Here is a 20,934-nt window from a genome sequence, read left to right on the forward strand (position 1 = left end):
AAAGCTTTACTGACCCACCCCTTACCTCCTGCTGTGTGGCCTGGTTCCTAGGGGCCATGGACCGGTACCAGTCCCTGGTCTGGGGGGTAGGGGCTCCTGGTTTAACCCACTCAATCTGGGATATGCTTATGGCAGCCCTAGCAAACAAACAGCACCAAAATTAAGCCTCTATCAAAAGCAAGTACCAGAATAATAGCTGCTAACTTCATGTTACTTGTTCAGTGTCTCTCCCATTATGCTATAAGCTCTATGAAGGAAGGATTTGTACCTTTCTTTTTTTGTTTTGTTTTGTTTTTTTGAGACAGAGTTTCGCTCTTGTTACCCAGGCTGGAGTGCAATGGCGCGATCTCGGCTCACCGCAACCTCCGCCTCCTGGGTTCAGGCAATTCTCCTGCCTCAGCCTCCCGAGTAGCTGGGATTACAGGCACGCGCCACCATGCCCAGCTAATTTTTTGTATTTTTAGTAGAGACGGGGTTTCACCATGTTGACCAGGATGGTCTCGATCTGTTGACCTTGTGATCCACCCGCCTCGGCCTCCCAAAGTGCTGGGATTACAGGCTTGAGGATTTGTACCTTTCTTAAGCACTCTGTATTTCCAGAACTTGACACGGCTCCTGTCCTGTAGTAAATGCTCAATAAACATTTGATAATTGAGAAGGCAATTACCTATCTCATTTAATCTATGTAAATAGCTATTTTGGTTGACTGAAGTAAAAAAAAAAAGTCATCTGCTTTTCATTAGTATAGTTTTATAGTCTGAATTTTTTTCACATAAATTGTTGTCATGCATTTGACCTGTGTTTGCCCAAATATTGTATTTCAACAATTGGTATTGGTCAATTGTTTTTAAAGCATCAGCTATTATACCAAGGAAAACACTCTTTGAGCCTGTATATATACTTATAATTAGGCAATAGACTAGGGTTTTTATAAGGGAAAAAACCAATCTATAACATGCTCAGTTTTCTCACTAATATTTATTACATGAGGACCCATAGTTATGTATTGATTAACTGAATTAAGAAAAAATCTAGAGCTGGAAAGGTCATTCAGGGTCCAGTCATCCCTTCAATGCAGGGTAACAGTTGCAGTTTCTTCAGGCTGCTGTAACAAATGCTGTAGATGGATAAAAATGTACTTCTAACAATTCTAGAGGCTAGGAAGTCCAGCATCCTCATGACTTAGTAATCTCTTAAAGGCCCTATCCTTTAATAGTATCTCATTGGAGAATAAGTTCCAACATACTAACATCAGGGGGACATCAATATTCAGATTAGCAATAATCTACTTCAAAATCTCAGTGGGACACTCAGTTTTGATGGGTACTTTTCCCCTTCAATTTCCTCATGTTTATCCTTTAGAATTCTTTGTCTCCAATCCACTTGCCTCAGCAGTGTCATTGGTATAAATAACCACTCCTCTTTAGAACTTACATCCCTCTCTCAGTGTAGACTCGCTACCTGTCCAGGTGGAGGCACTGAAGAGTCACTTATTTTTGTCTGTCTTTAGCAGTAATAATAAGAAGCCACTATATTCATATTTATTTAATTCTGTCAGTCAGTAGCTATTAAGCACATGCCATGTTTCTGGCTCTGGACTACAGTTATTTTTCTATTTTCAAAGAGTTTACATTACATGGAAGGGTGCCAGTGGTAGGTGTGGAGACAAGATGTGGTGAGATGTTTATGGACCAAATAATTCACAAATAAATATATACTATCAAACTGTAACATGTTATATAAGCAAACTTATTACAAACAAAAATACAAAGATAAAATAAGAAATATGGTTGAAGGAGAAATTACTATGAAGAAAAAGTATATAAGAACACATAACAAGGGAACCTGACCTAACCTGGGCTGTCAGGGAATGCTCAACTGAGATCTGAAGAATAAGTTTGAGCAAATTACAGTGAAAGGGAGGAGGGAAACTAGAGATGGCATCATGTGTAAATAGCCTGTGAAGGAAAAACCGTGGGGCATTTGAGTGAAATGAAGATGGATTCGTTGATAGGGTTCAGGTTTTGGAGGTCCTGGTAAGTGAATTGGGGACTTTCCTCTTTATCAGAAGATGCAACATTTTAAATAAGGTGTAATATGACCATACTTATGTTTTGTAAAATATTTTAATTTTTGAATAGAAAACTAATGCAAAAGATCAAAAATATGTGAAGGTTGCATATTATCTATACAAGAAAAGCTACACAATTCTAATAAAGAAATCAGAGGAGGACTAAGTAAATGAGCAGGTATATGATTTCCTTTTATTAACATGGTTAAGAAGATTCAATATTCTCATGATTCCAGTTCTTCCAAATTGGATCTATAGATGTGATGCAATCCCAATCAAAATCCCAGAACGTTATTTTGTGGGCAACAGCAAACCTATTCTAAAGTTAATACGGAGAGGCAAAAGACCCAGAATAGCCAACACAATATTTGAAGGAGAAGAATGAAGTTGAAGGATCTACATAAAGATAGTCAACTGATCTTTGACAAAGAATTAAAGACAATGCAATGGAACAGAGAGAGTCTTTGCTACAAATGGTTCTGGAACAATTGAACATTTACATGCAAAACAATAAATCTAGACACAGACCTTACACTTTATAAAAATTAACTCAAAATGGAAAATAGACCTAAGTGTAAAATTAAAAACCATATAAACTTTAAGAAGATAACACTGAATAAAATCTAGATGATCCAGGGTTTGGCAATAATATTTTAGATACAACAGCAGAGGCATGATACATGAAAGAAAAAATTGAGAAGGAGGACTTCATTAAAATTAAGAATTTCTGCTCTGTGAAACTTAATAAAAAGAAAAGCCACAAACTGAGAAAAACATTTTCAAAATACAAATCTATTAAAGACTGTTCTCCAAAATATACAAAGATTTCTTAAAACTCAACAATAAAAAATAAAAATTCTGATTAAAAATTAGGCCAAAGATCTTAATAGATACCTCACCAGAGAAGATATTCAGATGGAAAATAAGCATATAAAAAGATATTCCACAGGATGGGACATCATAAAAATGCAAATTAAAACAACCATGGGACACTACTATATACCTAGTGAAGTTGTCAAAATCCAGAACGTTAACAACATTAAATGCTAACAAAGACGCGAAGCACCAGGAACTGTCATTCATTGCTGGTAGGAAGGCAAAATGGTACGACCAATTTGGACAAGTTTGGCAGTGTCTTACAAAGCTAAATATACTCTTACCTACAATTCAGCCATCACATTTCTTGGTATTTACCCAAGGGAGTTGAGAATTTGTGTCCACACAAAAAATCTGCACACTGATGTTGTTAGCAGTTTTATTCATAATTGCCAAAACTTTAAAGCAACAAAGATAAGTTTCAGTAGGTGAATGGATTAATAAACTGTGCACATCCAGACAATGGAATATTATTCAGTAGTAAAAAGAAATGAGCTATGAAGCCATGAACAGATATAGAGGAAACTGAAATACATATTATTAAATGAAAGAAGCCAATCTGTAAAGATTACTAGTGTATGACTTCCACTATATGACATTCTGGAAAAGATAAAACCACAGAGTGAGTAAAAGTATCAGTGGTTGCCAGAGATTAGAAGGAAGGGAGGGAGAGATGAGTAGTCAGACCATAGAGGATTTTTAGGGCAGTGAAACTATGCTGTATAATACCATAATGATGGATACATTTCATTATTAGTTTGTCTGAACACATAAAATGTACACCAAGAGTCAACCCTAAGGCAAACTATGGACTCCAGATGATAATAATGTGTCAGCATCAGTTCATTGTTTATAACACATGCACCACTCCGGTAGGGGGTGTTGATAATAGGGCAAGCTATGCATGTGTGGAGATGAAGGTATAAAGGAATCTTTGTACTTAGAACTCAATATTGCTATGATCCTAATATTGCTCTGAAAAGTAAACTCTATTAAAAAATATATATGAAAGTGATCTAGTTAGGAATTTTGCAGTAGTTCATATGAGAGACAATGGTAACTAAGGGGATGGAAGTAAGAATGAAGAAAAGTGGATAAATTTGAGGATCTTCTAGTGCAGGGGTTCTTATACTTTAATGTGAAAATGAGTGACCTGAGAATTTTGTCAATATGTAGATTATGATTAACAAAATCTGCAGTGGGCTCTGAGACTCTATTATGTGAATGAGCCTCTAATAAACAAGGACAATTACTGTTTCTCAAACCACCCTTTGGATAGCAAGGTTTTCAAAACCATAAAACTACAAGAAGATAACACTGGATAAAAATCTAGATGATGCAGGGTTTGGCAATAACATTTTAGATACAACACCAGATGCATGGTCCATGAAAGAAAGAACTGAGAGGCTAGACTTAATTAAAATTTAAATTTTTTAGTGGAATCTTGGTGATATAGTATAAGCGGAGAACAGTTTTCTGCAGGAATTTTGACTTTAAAGGGTCTCCAGTATTTATAAGAGGAGATGCCAACTAGGAGATATTAAGCTGAATAAACAATTTATTCAGAAGAAGTTCTGGGCTGGAGATACAAACTCGTGAATCATCTATATATGGGTGAAACTAAAGATTAAGATGTATATGCAACAACTAATGAAAAATACAGAGTAAGCAGTGACAAGGGCCTAGAGCCAGCCATAAGGAGAAACTACCCCTAAAGGCCAAAAAAAAAAAAAGGTCAAAACAGAAGAAGAAAACCGGAAGTCTTGTGTTATGGACACCAAGAAGATATTTATTTCAATGGTAGCGAGGTCAAGAATTGAATGTTGCTGGCAGATCACATAGGATTAAAATCAAGTTATTTTGATTATTGGCTTTCATCTCAGCTGCTTACTGGGACTAGCGTTAAGTGCCACTCTTTTCACTCAGCATCCTTTGTTCTCTTTCCTGAGCCTGGACCCCATTAACATGTACTTCCCCCTCCCAGCTTCAGACAGACGAATTGCATTAGTCCATTTTTGCACTGCTATAAAGAACTTCCCTGAGACTGAGTAATTTATAAAGGAAAGAGTTTAATCGACTCACAGTTCTGCATGGCTTGGGAGGCCTCAGGAAACTTACAATAAAGGCAGAAGGGAAAGCAGGCACTTTCTTCACAAGGTGGCAGGAGAAAGAGAGGACACTCAAGGAACTGTTGAACACTTATAAAACCATTAGATCTTGTGAGAACTCACTCATCATGAAAACAACATGGGGGAAATGCCCCCATGATCCAATCACCTTTCAACAGATCCCTCCCTCAACATGTAGGGATTATGGGGGTTACAATTCGAGATGAGATTTGGGTGGGGACACAGAGCCAAACCATATCACTAACTTAGTGACCTTGAAATTCAACTGTTAAAGAGCTAAAAAAGGAAGGAAACTGGGATTGCTTAGTTTAAGGCCAGTCAGAAATATCCATTTTAGACTCTGTCAAGAATAAATTTGTAACCTATTTGAGTGATTATATATTTTAGTTTTTGTCTTTTGTAGCAGCTAGTAGTACTTTATCTGACCAGTGGAAGAATGCACGCATTCTCAGTTATCAGCTTATAACTCAAATGTATTTTTTCTCCAGTACTAGAAGCACAAGACATTGGTTAGTCAAGTTTATGTGTGTGTGACAGCCTGATAGGGAACTTGGTTTATGCTTTTGAGTCCTCAGTAAATTAATAGTTTAGGAGTCACATATTCTGAGTTTTAAGCAACTGATTTAGAATGAACTTTCAGAACCATACCCATTTCTAAGCGGAGAGTTGCCTACACGGCAAAGGATTTGTTGCTGAATGGTCAATTTGATGTACTTGTCATAAATACAAAACTCTCCAGACATGGTCCATTTATTTCAGTCAACGTAATGTCTGATTAGTATCGAAGAAATTGAATCAATAGATCTTACACATTGACCTCCAAATGGTCATTCTGGACAGTTGTGGAAACTCAACCAGTTCAGTTGCCTGAAAAAATAATATTGGCAAACAAATTATTTTATCAGTCATTTTTGTTTTTAGTGGAGAAATGCATGGTTTCAATTTAGAATGGGATATGGTCCACTAAACTATGCTGACCAAGATGTAAAATTTGTGAGGTGTTATATCACAAAGCTGATAGGATATAAGAGTTGAAGTAAAGGCACTTTTAAAAACTGAAATAAAATTTATCTCAAGTATTATCTATTTAAAACAATGATAGTAGTGATGTACTGGGTGATTATAGCAATGTCACAAGGAATGGGAGACAGAATTGGAAATGTGTTACAAGGTATATCACAACATATACAGTAGCTTAATGTAATTTTAAGGTGAACTTAGATTATTATAAATACATATTATAAACTCTAGGGCAAACACAAATGTTTTAAAGGTGTATAATTTGTATGCTAGAGAGGAGATAAAATAGAATTATATCAAATATTCATTTAAAACCAGAATCGACAGAAAAAGAAACAAAGAATAAATACAATGGATAGAAAACAGTTACAAACCTGTTATGTATTAATCCAACTATATTAATAATTATTTTAAAATGTTATTGGTTTAAAAACACGAATTACAAGACAGAGATTGCCAAAGTGGATTTAAAAACAAGACCCACTATATCTTGTGAGTAAGGAACTGACTTTAAAGATTTGGGTAGGTTAAAAATAAGGCGATGGAAAAAACCCAAGTGCCCATCAATTGATGAATGGACAGACAAACAAAATGTGCTATATATATACTGTAGAATATCACTAAGCCTTAAAGAGGAAGAAAATTTAGACACATGCTACAACATGAGTTAACCTCGACATTATGCCAAGTAAAATACTCAATTCATGAAAGGATAAATATTGTGTAAACTTATTTACACAAGGTACCTAGAGTAGTCTAATTTATAGAAAGTAGAATAGTGGTTTAAGCAAGGTACCTAGAGTAGTCTGATTCATAGAGAGCAGAATAGCGGTTTACACGAGGTACCTAGAGTAGTCTAATTCATAGAGAGCAGAATAGCGGTTTACCAGGCATGGGAGAGTGAAGAATGAAAAGTTTATATTTAATGACTACAGAGTTTCAGTTGGGGAATATTAAAAATTTTGGAAACAGATGGTAGTGATGGTTGTACAACAAAGTATATGTACTTACTGCCATATAACTGTACACTTAAATTATCTATATATATAGATATCGATAGATAGATATAGATAGATAGATATCTCCATCCACATAATAAAAAGCAGAAGTAGCTATATTAATTTCAGACAAATCTAACTTCAGACAAGGAAGATTTTTAGCAACTGAAAGGGGCATTACATAATGATGAAGAGGCTGATTATCCAAGAAAACATACAACTCTAAACATATACTTACCTAACTACAAGGTGTCAAAATATATGAAGCAAAATTTGACAGAACTGAAAAGATAAATAGAAAAACCCACCATAATAGTTCGACATTCAACACTTTTGTCAGTAATTAATAAATTAAGAGAACATAAAAGCAATAAGAATAGGGAGCCACGGTGGCTCGTGCCAGTTGTCTTGGTGCTTGAGGAGGCGAGGCTATGAGTTCAAGGCCAACCTGAGCAACATAAGAAGCTCTCATTGATTAACAACAACAAATTAAAAAGCAGTAAGAATATAGACGACCTGAATTACTATCAATTCATTTGATTTAATTGACATTTATAGAATTTTTTTTTCCAACAACAGCAGAATACATATTCTCAAGCTCACATGGAGTATTTAGTAAGATATACCTCATTCTGTATCAACAAAAAGTTAAAACAAACTTTAATAAGTTTTAAAGAAAAGAAATTACATGAAATATTGTCTTAGAAATTAAATCAGAAATCAGTAACAAAAAGTTTACAGGAAAATATTTGGAAATTTAATGACACAATTGTCAATAACCCATATGTCAAAGAAGTCTCAAATGAAAGTTAAAACATTTTGAGTGAAATTAAAATGAAAACACAACTCATCAAAATTTGTGGAATGAGGCAAAAACAGTGGTTAGAGGGAAATTCTTAGCTTTAAATATATATATTGGAAAAGAGAGGTGTTTGTTTCTTTTTAAGAGGATTGACTAGAGGCCTTTCAAGCATGCCTCGTCGACTTAGAAGAAACAAAATGATGTGTGTCCAATAACTTTTTGCAAATTCAGTCAAGAAGAAACACAAGAGTTAAGCAGAAAAGCAAAAGGAAACACTGGAATCTAAGAAGGAATAAAAGAACAGGAAACCCTGTGGCCAGGACTAGCTGAAAACAGAGTGTGAATCCTCAAAATGGAAGTGGGTGTGTCTCTGAGGTCCACTTTCCCACAGGGGAGTTATGCAATCCAGGCCTTAGGAGAGAACCTTGACCCTCCCTAGCCCTGGATCTAACTTGGGGAGTAGCCAGGAGACTGTGGGAAGAAACTACTCTGGAAAGTGTTCCATACACTCCCCCAGACCTGAGCACCTACCAGAGAATACTATATTTTATCCTAGCTTTTAGCAATCTGCTGGGTCCTGGGAACTAGTAACAGTGGCAGTTTTTGGCATTAGAGACACTTAGGCTGGGGCATGGAGAACTGAGGCTATAGCAGTGGTGGGGCTTCCACAGCCAGAACTGAAGTATGAGTGCAGTGTGGGCTTCAACTGCTGGTACTAGAACTAGACTCTCCACTACCCTTGGGCTTGGAGCAGAAAGAGTGGCCCAGGGAGTCATGTTATTGACAATGGTGGTGACAGTGACGCCTAAGACCTGAGACTGCACAGCTGAAATAGGGGAGCGAGCCCCTCAGGTCTGAGCATGTAAGGAAAGTAGGTTTCATTCCCACTAGCAAAGGTTATGCTACTAGGACTCCTTGCTGACACCCTGGTGCAGCAGCAATTGCCTCTCACCTCGATATTTTGCCAGAGACCTGAGTAGTACCTCACTGCACTTATCAAGACTAGTGCTTGTACCTGCCATTGAAAAACCTGACTGCAGGCTTCTCTGGTCCATTTCTGCCTAGCTTTGTATCACCTCCAAACAAAGCATGGGACCCAGGGTCCTGGGTGATCCATGGCCCGATTCACTACCTGAGCACTTTTTTTTGGCTAACGGGGGTTGGGCACAAACTTTACTGCTACCACTTCAGTGGTTCTTACTTGCAAGCACCACCTACTAGAAGTATGCCCACACAGCCCATTACAACTGCTGACACAACAGCATGCTGCTCAGGAATGAAAAAAATCTCACAACCACTGTTAACCTCACTGCTTACACCATACCAGCTGCTCAGAAAGTCATAAATCTTCTCACTGCTACTACAACTTTCATCTGAGAAAGTCATCATAGTAAGGCTAATTATAGTCACGGAAATTACAGTCTCTTTACCACTGCATGCACCCAGAAGCAAAGTCAAATCACCCTACCCAACATGCAACATCGTCACAGCATCAAGAAAAATGTCTCCCCCAAAAAAAGTAAATTCAAAAATAAGAAAAAGCTATTGCTACTCCAGATATGCTGAAGCCAGTAAATATACAGGAAGTATGAAAAAGCGATGTATATGACACTCTCACAGGATCACAGTAATTTAAGCAATAGATCCTAATCAAAAACAAAAAAAGAAAAGAAATCTTAGAATGCCAGATAAAGAATTTTAAAATATTGATTTTAAAGCTCAATGAGATGCAAAAGAAATATGAAAATGAATACAAAGGAATTAGAAAATTAATTCAGGATATAAATGGGAAATTTATCAAAGATATAAATATCATAAGAAAACAAAACAGAAATTCTGAAAGTGAAAAGTTTATTGAAGGAATTGTAAAATGCATTAGAAATATTTAAAAATAGACTAAACCAAGCAGAAGAAAGACTTTCATAACTTAAAAATGGGTCTTTTGAAATAATCATCAGAAAAATATAAACATAAATAAAAATAAAAAATAATAAGCAAAGCCTTTGAGACATATGAGAATACATACAGCTATGAGACTTAACAAATTATCAATATTCTCAAGAAGGAAAAAAAATTGAAAAGCTCAGAATTTTGTATTTATTTATCATACATATGTATATACTTATACATATATAATCATTATATTTATGGCCTATTTTTTTAAGTGATAAAGATTTCCCAAGTTTAACAAGAGACTTAGACATTCAGATACAGAAGGCACAAGGATCTCCAGAAAAATACATTGTAAAAAAATTTCACCACAACATAGTGTAATCAGACTATTTAAAGTCAAAGATAGTTAAGCTAAAGTTAATGAATTTTAAAATTGGCATGACAAAAGCGTCTAGTCACCTATACAGGAAACTCCATCTGACTAACAGCAGACTTCTCAGCAGAAAACTTACGAGTCAAAATTAAATGAGATGGCATTTTCAAAATGCTAAAAGAAAAACAACCTCCAGGCACAAATTTTATATCCAGCTACATTAAGATTCATAAATGAAGAGGAAATAAAGTATTTCCCAGATAATCAAACACTAAGGAAGCTGTCACCAGTAGACAGGCTATACAAAAAAATGTTCCAAAGAGTCCTAAGTATGAAAATGAAAAGTCAATATTTTTTATTATAAAAACACGTGAAAGTATAAAACACACAGGTCTTGTAAAACAATCACACAAAGGAAGAAAATAAAGAAGTCAAGTGGCAACATGACAGAATCCCACCAAATCGCAAAGACAGTCTGAGGAAAAGAAATAATTGAAAAACAACTAGGTAACAATTAACAATATGACAGAAACCTCATATATTAATATTAATCTTGAAAATAAATAAATTAAATGCTCCATATGAAAGATTTAGACATGTGGGATGAATGAAATAAACCATGATTCAGCTATATACTAACAGGAAATTCATCTTAGCAGTAAAGGTACATAAAAATTGGAAGTAAAGGGTGGAAAAACATATTCCACACACACAGACATCCAAGTTAAGTGGGAATAGCTATACTTACGTCAGATAAATCAGGAACAAAACAAAACAACAAAAAAGGCAAGTAGAAAAGTATATAATGATAACAGTATATGCACCCAAAATTGGAGCAACCAAATTCATGAAACAAATCTTACTAAACCTAAAGAAAGATACAGACAAAAATATAATAATATTCATGGCTTTTAACACCCCACTAAAAGCATTACACAGATCAAGACAGAAAATAAACAAAAATAACACTTAACATAAGTTGAACTTTAGTCCAAAAGAGCACAACAGACATTTTTAGAACATTCTACCCCAAAACTGTAGAATTTATTTTTCACATCAGCACATGGAACATTCTCCAAGATAGATCATGTGTTAGGGCACAAAACAAGTCTCAATAAATTTTAAGAAGTTGAAATCATATCAAATATCTTCTCAGATAACTACAGAATAAAACAATAAATAACACCAAGAGGAACTTCAGAAACTATATAAATCAATGGAAATTAAATAACATGTTTTTGAATGAACTTTGGGTCAAGGAAGAAATTAAGATGCAAATTTTAAAATTGTTTGAAACAGGCAAAATACAAAATACAACATTAAAATAAACCTCTAGAGTGCAGCAAAAGCAGTGCTAAGAGGGAAGTTCATAGTAGTAAGTGCCTACATCAAAAATGTAGAAAAATCAGAAATAAATGACCTAATGCTGCACCTCCAGGAACCCATAAAACAAGAATAAAACTAACACAAAGTTAGCAGAAGAAAATAAGCATCAACAATCAAAGAACAATACGAGAGACAAAAATAAAAGGTCAATGAAATGAAAAGTTTGTTCTTTTAAAAGATAAACAAGATTGCACTGGGTACAGTGGCTCAAGCCTGTAATCCTAGCACTTTGGAAGCCTGGAGCAGGTGGATTGCCTGAGCTCAGGAATTCAAGAAAAACTGGGCAACATGGTGAAACCCTGTCTCTACTAAAATACAAAAAATTAGCCAGGCATGGCTATGTGCACCTGTAGTCCCAGCTATTCGGGAGGCTGAGGCAGGAGAATTGCTTGAACCCAGGAGGCGGAGGTTGCAGTAAGCCAAGATTGTGCCTCTGCACTCCAGCCTGGGCGACAGAGCAAGACTCCATCTCCAAAAAAAAGAAAGATAAAATTTATAAACTACTAGCTAAACTAACCAGGAAAAGAAGAGAGAATATCCAAAATTAGAAATGAAAACTTAGAGATTACACCTGCTATCACAGAAATACAAAAGATTCTTGGAGACTACTGTCAACACTGTACACTCACAAACTAGAAAACTTAAAATAAATGAATAAATTTCTGCAAACATACAACCACCCAAGGTTTAACCAAAAGAAATTGAAAACCTGAGCAGACCAATAATGAGCAATATGATTGAATCAGTACCTAAAATATTTCCACAAAACAAAACAAATCCCAGGACCAGATGGATTCATGGGATTTTTGACCAAACATACAAAGAAGATTTAATACCAATCCTTTTGAAATAGTTCCAAAAATCAAAGAGGAGAAAATTATCCTAACTAATTCTACAAGGCCAGTATCACCCTGATACCAAAAACAGACAAAGAACAACAACAACAACAAAACTACAGACCAATATTCCTAATTAATATAGACACAAAAATCATCATCAAAATACTAGCAAACCAAATCCCATAGCATAATGAAAACATAATACACCATGACCAACAGCTTTAGCCCAGGGATGGTTAAACATATGCAAATCAATACATTTGATATATCACATGAATAGAATTAAGAACAAAAATCATATGATTATCTCAATACATACAGAAATAGCATTTCATAAAATCAACACTCCTTCATGAAAAAAAACCCTCAACACATTAGATCTAGATGAAACATACATCAAATTAGTAAAGATTGTATATGACAAATCCATCGTCAACATGCTGCTGACAAGAAAAGTTGAAAGCATTTTCTCCATGAACTGGAAGAAGAAAAGGATGTTCACTTTCAGCACTCCTATTCCACATAGTACTGGAAGTTCTAGCCAGAGCAATCAGGAAAAAGAAAGAAATAAAAGGCATACAAATTGAAAAGAAGAAAAATCAAATTATCTTTGTATGCTGATATTATCTTATTTCTAGAAAACACTGAAGACCACCAAAAAACTCCTGGGTTTAATAGATGAATTCAATAAAGTTTTGAAATAAAAAATAATCATACAGAAGTATCATTTCCCTACACCAATAAAGTTTTGAAATAAAAAATAATCATACAGAAATATCATTTCCCTACACCAATAATGATTTAGCTGAAAACTAAATTAAGAAGGCAATCTCGGCCAGGCGCGGTGGCTCACACCTGTAATCCCAGAACTTTGGGAGGCCGAGGTGGGTGGATCACGAGGTCAACAGATCGAGACCATCCTGGTCAACATGGTGAAACTCCATCTCTACTAAAAATACAAAATTTAGCTAAGCATGGTGGCACATGCCTGTAATCCCAGCTACTCAGGAGGCTGAGGCAGAATTGCCTGAACCCAGGAGGCGGAGGTTGTGGTGAGCCGAGATCATGCCATTGCACTCCAGCCTGGGTAACAAGAGCAAAACTCCATCACAAAAAAAAAAAAAAAAAAAAAAAAGGCAATCTCATTTACAGTTAACTATAAAAGAGAATACCTAGGAATTTATTTAATCACAGAGATAGAAGATCTCTACAAGAAAAACTACAAAACACTGATAAAAGATATTGTAGAGAACACAAATAGAAAATCATTCCATGCTTATGAATCAGAGGAATTAATATTGTTAAAATGACCATATCATTGAAAGCAATCTACAGATACAATGCAATTCCTGTCAAAAATACCAATGTCATTTTTCACAGAATCAGAAAAAAAATTCTAAAAGTTATATGGAGAAAAAAAAAAAAAGACTGAATGACCAAAGAAATTCTAGGTAAAAATACCAAAGCTGGAGGTATCACATGACCTAACTTCAAACCATACCACAGGGCTATCACAACCAAAACAGCATAATACTGGGATAAAAACAGACACACGCATCAATGGAGCATAAGGAATCCAGAAATAAAGCCACATATTTACAATCAACTGATCTTTGACAAAATTAACAAGAACTTACACTGGGGAAAGACACCCTTTTGAATAAGAAGTGCTGGAAAAAAGTAGGTTGCCATACACAAATAATAAAACTGGACTCCTGTCTCTCACCATGTATGAAATTAAGATAAATTAAATACTTAAATATAAGACCTGAAACTATAAAAAGACTATAATAAAACATTGTGAAAACTCTTCTAGAATTGGTCTAGGCAAAAAATTCAAGACTAAAACCTCAAAAGCACAGATGTCAAAAATAAAAATTGACAAACAAAATTTAATTAAACTAAAAAACTTCTGCACAGCAAAAGAAATAATCAACAGAGGAACAAACAACCTGCAGAACGGGAGAAAATATTTGCAAACCATTCCTCCAACAGGGGACGCATATACAGAATTTGCAAGGAATTCAAACAGCTCAACAAAAACACCCTAATAATCCCATTAAAAAGTGGGCAAAAGCATGGTAGCACGCACCTGTAGTCCCAGTTACTCGGGAGGCTGAGGCAGGGGAATCGCTTGTCACTTGAACCCGGAGGTGGAGGTTGCCGTAAGCCGAGATGGCACCACTGCACTCCAGTCTGGCAACAAAGCAAGACTCCGTCTAAAAAAAAAGAGGGAGGGGCAAAGAACATGACATTTTTTTCAAAAGGATATATACAAGTAGCCAATTCGTTTATTAAAAACTGCTCGATATCACTAATTATTAGATAAATGTAAATTGAAACTGAAGAGAATACCATCTTATACCAGTCAGAATGCTTACTATTGTAAAAGTAATAAATAAACCTTGGTGAGGGTGTGGTGAAAAGGGAACATTTATATACTGTTGGTAGTAATACAAAGTAGTATAATCTCTACAGAAAATAGCATGGAGACTTCTGAAAAGACTAAAAGTAGAACTACCATTTGATCTATCAATCCCACTACTGGGTATCTATCCACAGTTCAAGAAATTATTATATCCAGAGGATGCCTGCACTTGTATATTACCAGATTGTTTACAATACAAAGATACATAATCGAAGTGTCCATCCATGAATGACTGGATAAAGAAAGTGTGGTATATAGGCACAACTGAATTCTATTTAACTATAGGGAAAAATAAAATTATGTCTTTTTACAGCAGCATGGATGGAACTTGAGGCCATTATCTTAGGTAAAACAAGTCAGGCACAGAAAGATAAATACTGAAGGTTCTAACTTATAAGCAGGAGCTAAATAATGTATACACATGGATGTAGAGCGTGGACTAGATAGATAATGGAGGCTGGCAGGCTGAGGGGGTGAGAAGGGGTGGATAATAAGAAATTGCTTAATGGGTGCAATGTGCATTATTTTGGTGATGAATACACTAAAACTCTTGACTTCACCACTACACAGTACACCCATGTAGTACATCCATGTTAGTATAATTTTGCTATATATGCATATTTTGTACCTCATAAATGTATGCAAATAACAAAAAGATGAAAAATCTAAAATCAATGTTTTAAGTTTTATCTTAGTAAACTAGAGAAAAAAATAGCAATTTGAGCTTATGGGAAACAGAAGAAAACAAATGCTAACAATTAGAGCAGAAGTCAATAAAATTGAAAACAGGAAAGTAACTGAGAAAATCAATAAAAGCAAAAACTGATCCTTTGGAAAGAGAAACAAAATTGTTAAACACCCGGTCAAGCTAACCAAGAAGAAAAGAAAGAAAGGACACAAATTACCAATACGAACCATGAAAGAACAATCATCGTTACTGATGTCATGGACGTTACAAGGATAGAAAACTAGAAACAAGTTCATGTCAAATGAAATGATAGCCGAGATGAAAATGACATATTTTATGAAATATACAAACTATTACAACCCACATCAGGAAATAAGTAACTTTAACAGTTCTGTAGCTACTAAAAAATTAAACTGAATTTATAGCAACCTTCCAAAAAGAAGAGTATACCAGGCCCAGATGGTTTCTCTGGTGAAAGCTACTCAACATTAAAGAATAACATACCAATTCTCCACAGTCTCTTCTAGATTATAAAAGGGGTGGCATCCTTTTCTAACTCATTCTCTGAAATCAGCATTATCCTAATACCAAACCCATATAAGAGAAAAAAAGTTTTTCTTTTTTACAGTAGAAAAAAAGGAAAACTATGTCTCTCATAAACCTAGACAAAATGTTAGCAAATTTAATACTATAAAATATTAGCAAATTAAATACAATGTTTTAAAATAATCATTCACCACAGGAAAAAAATGAAATTTATTCTAGCTATGCAAGGCTGCTGAAACATTTAAAAATTAATGCAATATACCATATTAATAAGGCAAAGAAGAAATATTGTATGACTTTCCCAACTGACACACACAAGCATGTGATAAAATACAAAATCACATTCATGTTTAAAACTATTAGCAAACTTAGAAGGACACTTTCTCATAAATAAAGAGCATTTACAAAAACCCGTAGGTAACGTCATACATAATAGTGAAACTGGTTATTTTCCCGAGATTGGAGACAAGACTAGAATATTTTGTCTCATAATTTCTCTTCAATATTGTACTAGAAGCCCTCATTAGGGTAATAACAAAAGAAAAAGGAATATACATATGTGGAAGAAATGAAACCATGTTAATTTATCACTGGCATGATTGTCTAAGTAGAAAATGCCTAAAATAATCTATAGGAAAAAAAAAAACTTCTGAAGAAAATGTACCAAAGTCACAGGATACAAGGTAAATATGCAAAGGCCAGTTGGTTTCCTATATATTGGTAGTGAACAACTGGAGTTTTGTATTTTAAAAATTACAATAACATTGATAACAAATAAAATACTTCAGCAGTATGTTAGGTAAAATCTTAACAAAATATTTACAGGAAAGTATATGAGAAAAAGTACAAAACACTGATGAAAGAAAAATCAAAGAATGAATAAATAGAAAGATAAACTATGCTCATGAATTGGAATACTCGATATTGGTTTATATGAAAGGAAAAACCATCTAGAAGAAAAGCACATTGCCAAAGAAGAAAGTTGGAAGAAGAGCACGACCCAATTTCAAGATTACTCTACAAGCTACAGTCATCGAGACAACGTGGTATTGATGAAAGAATGGACACAGGGATCAATAAAACAAAATAGAGAACTCAGAAACAAACCCTGCAATATAGCCAACGGATGTTTTTCCCTTAAGTTGTAGTAAAATATACATAACAAAAAATATACCATTTAAATAAATGTTAAGTGTACAATTCAGTGGCACTCATTACATTCACATTGGTTGTAAAATCATCACCACTATCCATCTCTAAAGTTTTTTCATCTCAAACTGAAACTCTCTACCCATTAAACAATAACTCCCCATTACCTCTTCCTCTTTTAGTCCCTGCTAACCAAAATTCTACCTTCTATTCTATTAATTTGACTATTCTAGGCATATAAGTGGAATCAAACAATATTTGTTATTTTTTTCTGACTTATTTCACTTAAATAATGTATTTAAGGCTTATCCATGTTGCAGCTTACATCAGAATTCCTTCCTTTTTAATGTTGAATAATATTCAAATCTATGTGTATATCCAGTCATCCACTAATGGACATTTTTGTCATTGCCACCTTCTGGCTATTGTCAATAACAATGCTGTTATGAACATCAGTATAATAATATCCTTTAGAGCCCCTGCTTTTGATTCTTTTGGAAGAGGAATCTTCTGAACTACAGGGTAATTTTATGTTCAACTTTTTAGGAACTACCACTGTTTTCTACAGTGACTATACCATTTTATATTCCCACTATCAGTGCATAAAGGTTTTAATTTCTCCACATCCTCACCAATACATATTATTTGCTCTATTTTTAATAATAACCATTTAGTGGTATGAAGTAGTATCTCATTGTGATTTTGATTTGCTTTGTCCTAATTATTAGTGGTATTAATCATCCTTTCCTGTTCTGATTGGCCATTTGTACATGCTCTTTGAAGAAATGTGTCTTCAAGCCTTTTGTCTGTGTTTTTAACTGGATTGCTATTGAGTCGTATGAGTTCATTACAAATTCCAAGCGTTAATCCCTTATAAGATAAGTATGTGAATTGCAAATACTTTCTTTCATTCTGTTAGTTGTCTTTTCACAATATAAAATATGACTCAAAAGTTTTCAGTTTCTCTAAAATTTTATTTATCTATTTTTCCTTTTGTTGATTTTGCTTTTTGTGCTCTATTCAAGAAGTTACTGTCAAATTCAATGTCAAAAGTTTCCCTTATGTTTTCTTCTAAGAGTTTTATAGCTTTAATTATAATGTTTAGATCTTTGATCCATTTTGTTACTTTTTGTATATGGTGTAAAATAAGGGTCCAAATTCATTCTTTTGCATGTAGCGATCTAATTTTCCCAGAACCATTTCTTGAAAAAACTATCATTTCCTTGTTGAATGGCCTTGACATCCTTGGCATGAATCATTTGACCATATGTTTATTTCTGGGTTCTTTCCATGGATCAGTATGTCTGTCTTTATGTCAGTACCACAGATTTGATTACTATAGTTTGTAGTAAGTTTTGAATAAGAAAGTGTGAGTTCTATATAATTTTTTCTTCTTTGTTAAAATTGTTTTGGTTAGTTGGGATCCTTTGGAGATTTTTTTTTCTTTTTGAGAGAGAGTCTCATTCTGTCACTGAGACTGGAGTGCAGTGGTGTAATCAGAGCTCGCTGCAGCCCCAACTCCCCAGGTCAGGTCATCCTCCTGCCTCTGTCTCCCAAGTAGCTGGGACTAGAGGCATGAGCCATCACATCTGAATATTTTTTTAATTATTTTTTTATAGGGATGGAGTCTCACTATGTTGCTTAGGCTAGTTTTGAACTCCTGACCTCAAGCAATTCTTCCATCTTAGCCTCCCAAATCACTGGGATTACAGGCATGAGCCACCACGCTCAGCCAAATTTATGTAAATTTTAGAATGAATTTTTTTTATTACTGCAAAACACTTTCTTGAAATTTTGATATGGATTGCATTGAGTGTGTAAACTGCTTTGTGTAGTATTAACATCTTAGCAATATTAAATCTTCCAATCCATTAACATGTCGTATCTTTTATTTGTCTAATTTCTTTCCCCAACAGTTTGTAGTTTCACTGTACAAGTCTTTTAATTTCTTGGTTGTTTATTTTATACTATTTTATTCTTTTACTTGCTATTAAATATTGAATCATTTTCTTAATTATTTTTTAGATTATTCATTGTCAATTATATAACCACAACTAACTTGTATATGTTGATTTTGTATTTTGAGACCTTGTTGAATTTATTTATTAGTGCTAAGTCAAGTGATTTCTGTACAGAAGCAACTCAGCACATAAAGGCTAGCCTTTTCAACAAATGGTGTTGGAATAACTGGATGTTCATACGCAAGAAATAAATAACCTGGTCACATACTTTAAGTTTTGTACAAAAAAAATTCAGGCTGGGCGCGGTGGATTACACTCATAATGCCATCATTTTGGGAGGCCAATGCAGGCAGATCACTTGAGGTTAGGAGTTCAAGACAGGCCTGAAAAACATGGTGAAACCCTGTTTCTACTAAAAATCACAAAACATTAGCTGGGCATGATGGTGCATACCTGCAGTCCTGGCTACTTGCGAGGCTGAGGCAGGAGAATCGCTTGAACTTGAAAGGCAGAGGTTGCAGTGGGCCGAGATTGTACCACTTCACTCTAGCCCAAGCGACAGAGCAAGACTCTGTCTCAAAAATAAATAAAATTCAAAATAAATCCCACACCTAAATTTAAAATGCAAAAGTGTAAAACTTCCAGAAGAAAATCCAAGAAGAAAAATCCAAGTTCACGTAGATAAAAATATCTACGTGAGCTTGGATTTAGTAATAAGATTTTAGGTGCAACACCAAAAGTATGATCTACGACAAGAAAATTTCTATGTTTGTCTTATTAAAATTAAAAATTTCTGCTTCATGAAGGACAGTTAAGCAAATGAAAATCAAGCCACGGAATGACAAATAATATGAGTAAAACATGTTTCTGACAAAGAACTTGTATCCAAGATATAAAACAATTTTTAAAACTGAACAATAAGAAAATAAGCAATCTAATTTTAAAATGAGCAAATATTTGAACTGGTACCTTAGCAATAAATTTATATAGATGGCAAATATGTACATTAAAAATGCTCAGTATCACTTGCCTAGGGAGGAAATGCAAATTAAAACAATGAGATACTATTACATATTTTATTAGAATGCCTAAAATCCCCCAAAAAGAAAAAGACAATATAAATCACAGGTGAGGTTGTGGAACTATAGGAATCTCAATTTGCTGCTGGTGAAAAATGAAAACGGTACATCCAATTTGGGAGATTTTGGCAATTTCTTGCAAAGCTAAGCATAGTCTTACCGTTACCATCCAATCTAGTAATCATGCTCCTAGATATTTACCCAATTCATTTGAAAACTATTTTCACAACAAAAATCCCTCTGTACATTCATTTGAAAACTATTTTCACAACAAAAATCCCTCTGTACAAATGTTTATAGAAGCTCTATTCATACTCACTAAAAAACAGAAGCAACTGAGATGGCCTTCAGTAGGTGGATGGTGAAACAAAACTGTGGTACATCCATACTACAGAATGCTATTCAGCAATAAAAAGAAATGAACTATCAAGCAACACAAAGATTTGGATTAATCTTAAATATGTGTTGCTAAGTGAATAAAGCCAGTTTGAAAAAGAGCACACATAGTTTAATTCCATATGCATGGTACTCTGAAAAAACATAAAACTGTGGACATGATAATCAGATCAGCATTTTCAAAGATAGAGAGGTTGAATATGTGAAGCACGAGGGATACTTAGGACAGTAAAACTACTCTATATGATGTTGCAATAGTAGATACAGATACATGACACTAGGCACTTGTCAAAACTCATA

The 20,934-nt window shown here is 34.5% G+C and overlaps 1 long non-coding RNA gene across 1 annotated transcript in view; it reads right to left on the reverse strand.

The window, feature by feature from the left end:
• Window positions 1-14,484: 14,484 nt before the first annotated feature.
• The window catches only part of LOC144580162 (uncharacterized), a 168,229-nt gene continuing 161,779 nt past the window's right edge, over window positions 14,485-20,934 (reverse strand). Inside the window, exon 3 of the long non-coding RNA XR_013529218.1 lies at window positions 14,485-14,606. This is a non-coding gene — a long non-coding RNA (uncharacterized LOC144580162). The remainder of the gene's footprint in view (window positions 14,607-20,934) is intronic.

This window comes from Callithrix jacchus, chromosome 18 (assembly GCF_049354715.1).
Source record: "Callithrix jacchus isolate 240 chromosome 18, calJac240_pri, whole genome shotgun sequence".
NCBI classification, from domain to species: domain Eukaryota; kingdom Metazoa; phylum Chordata; class Mammalia; order Primates; family Cebidae; genus Callithrix; species Callithrix jacchus.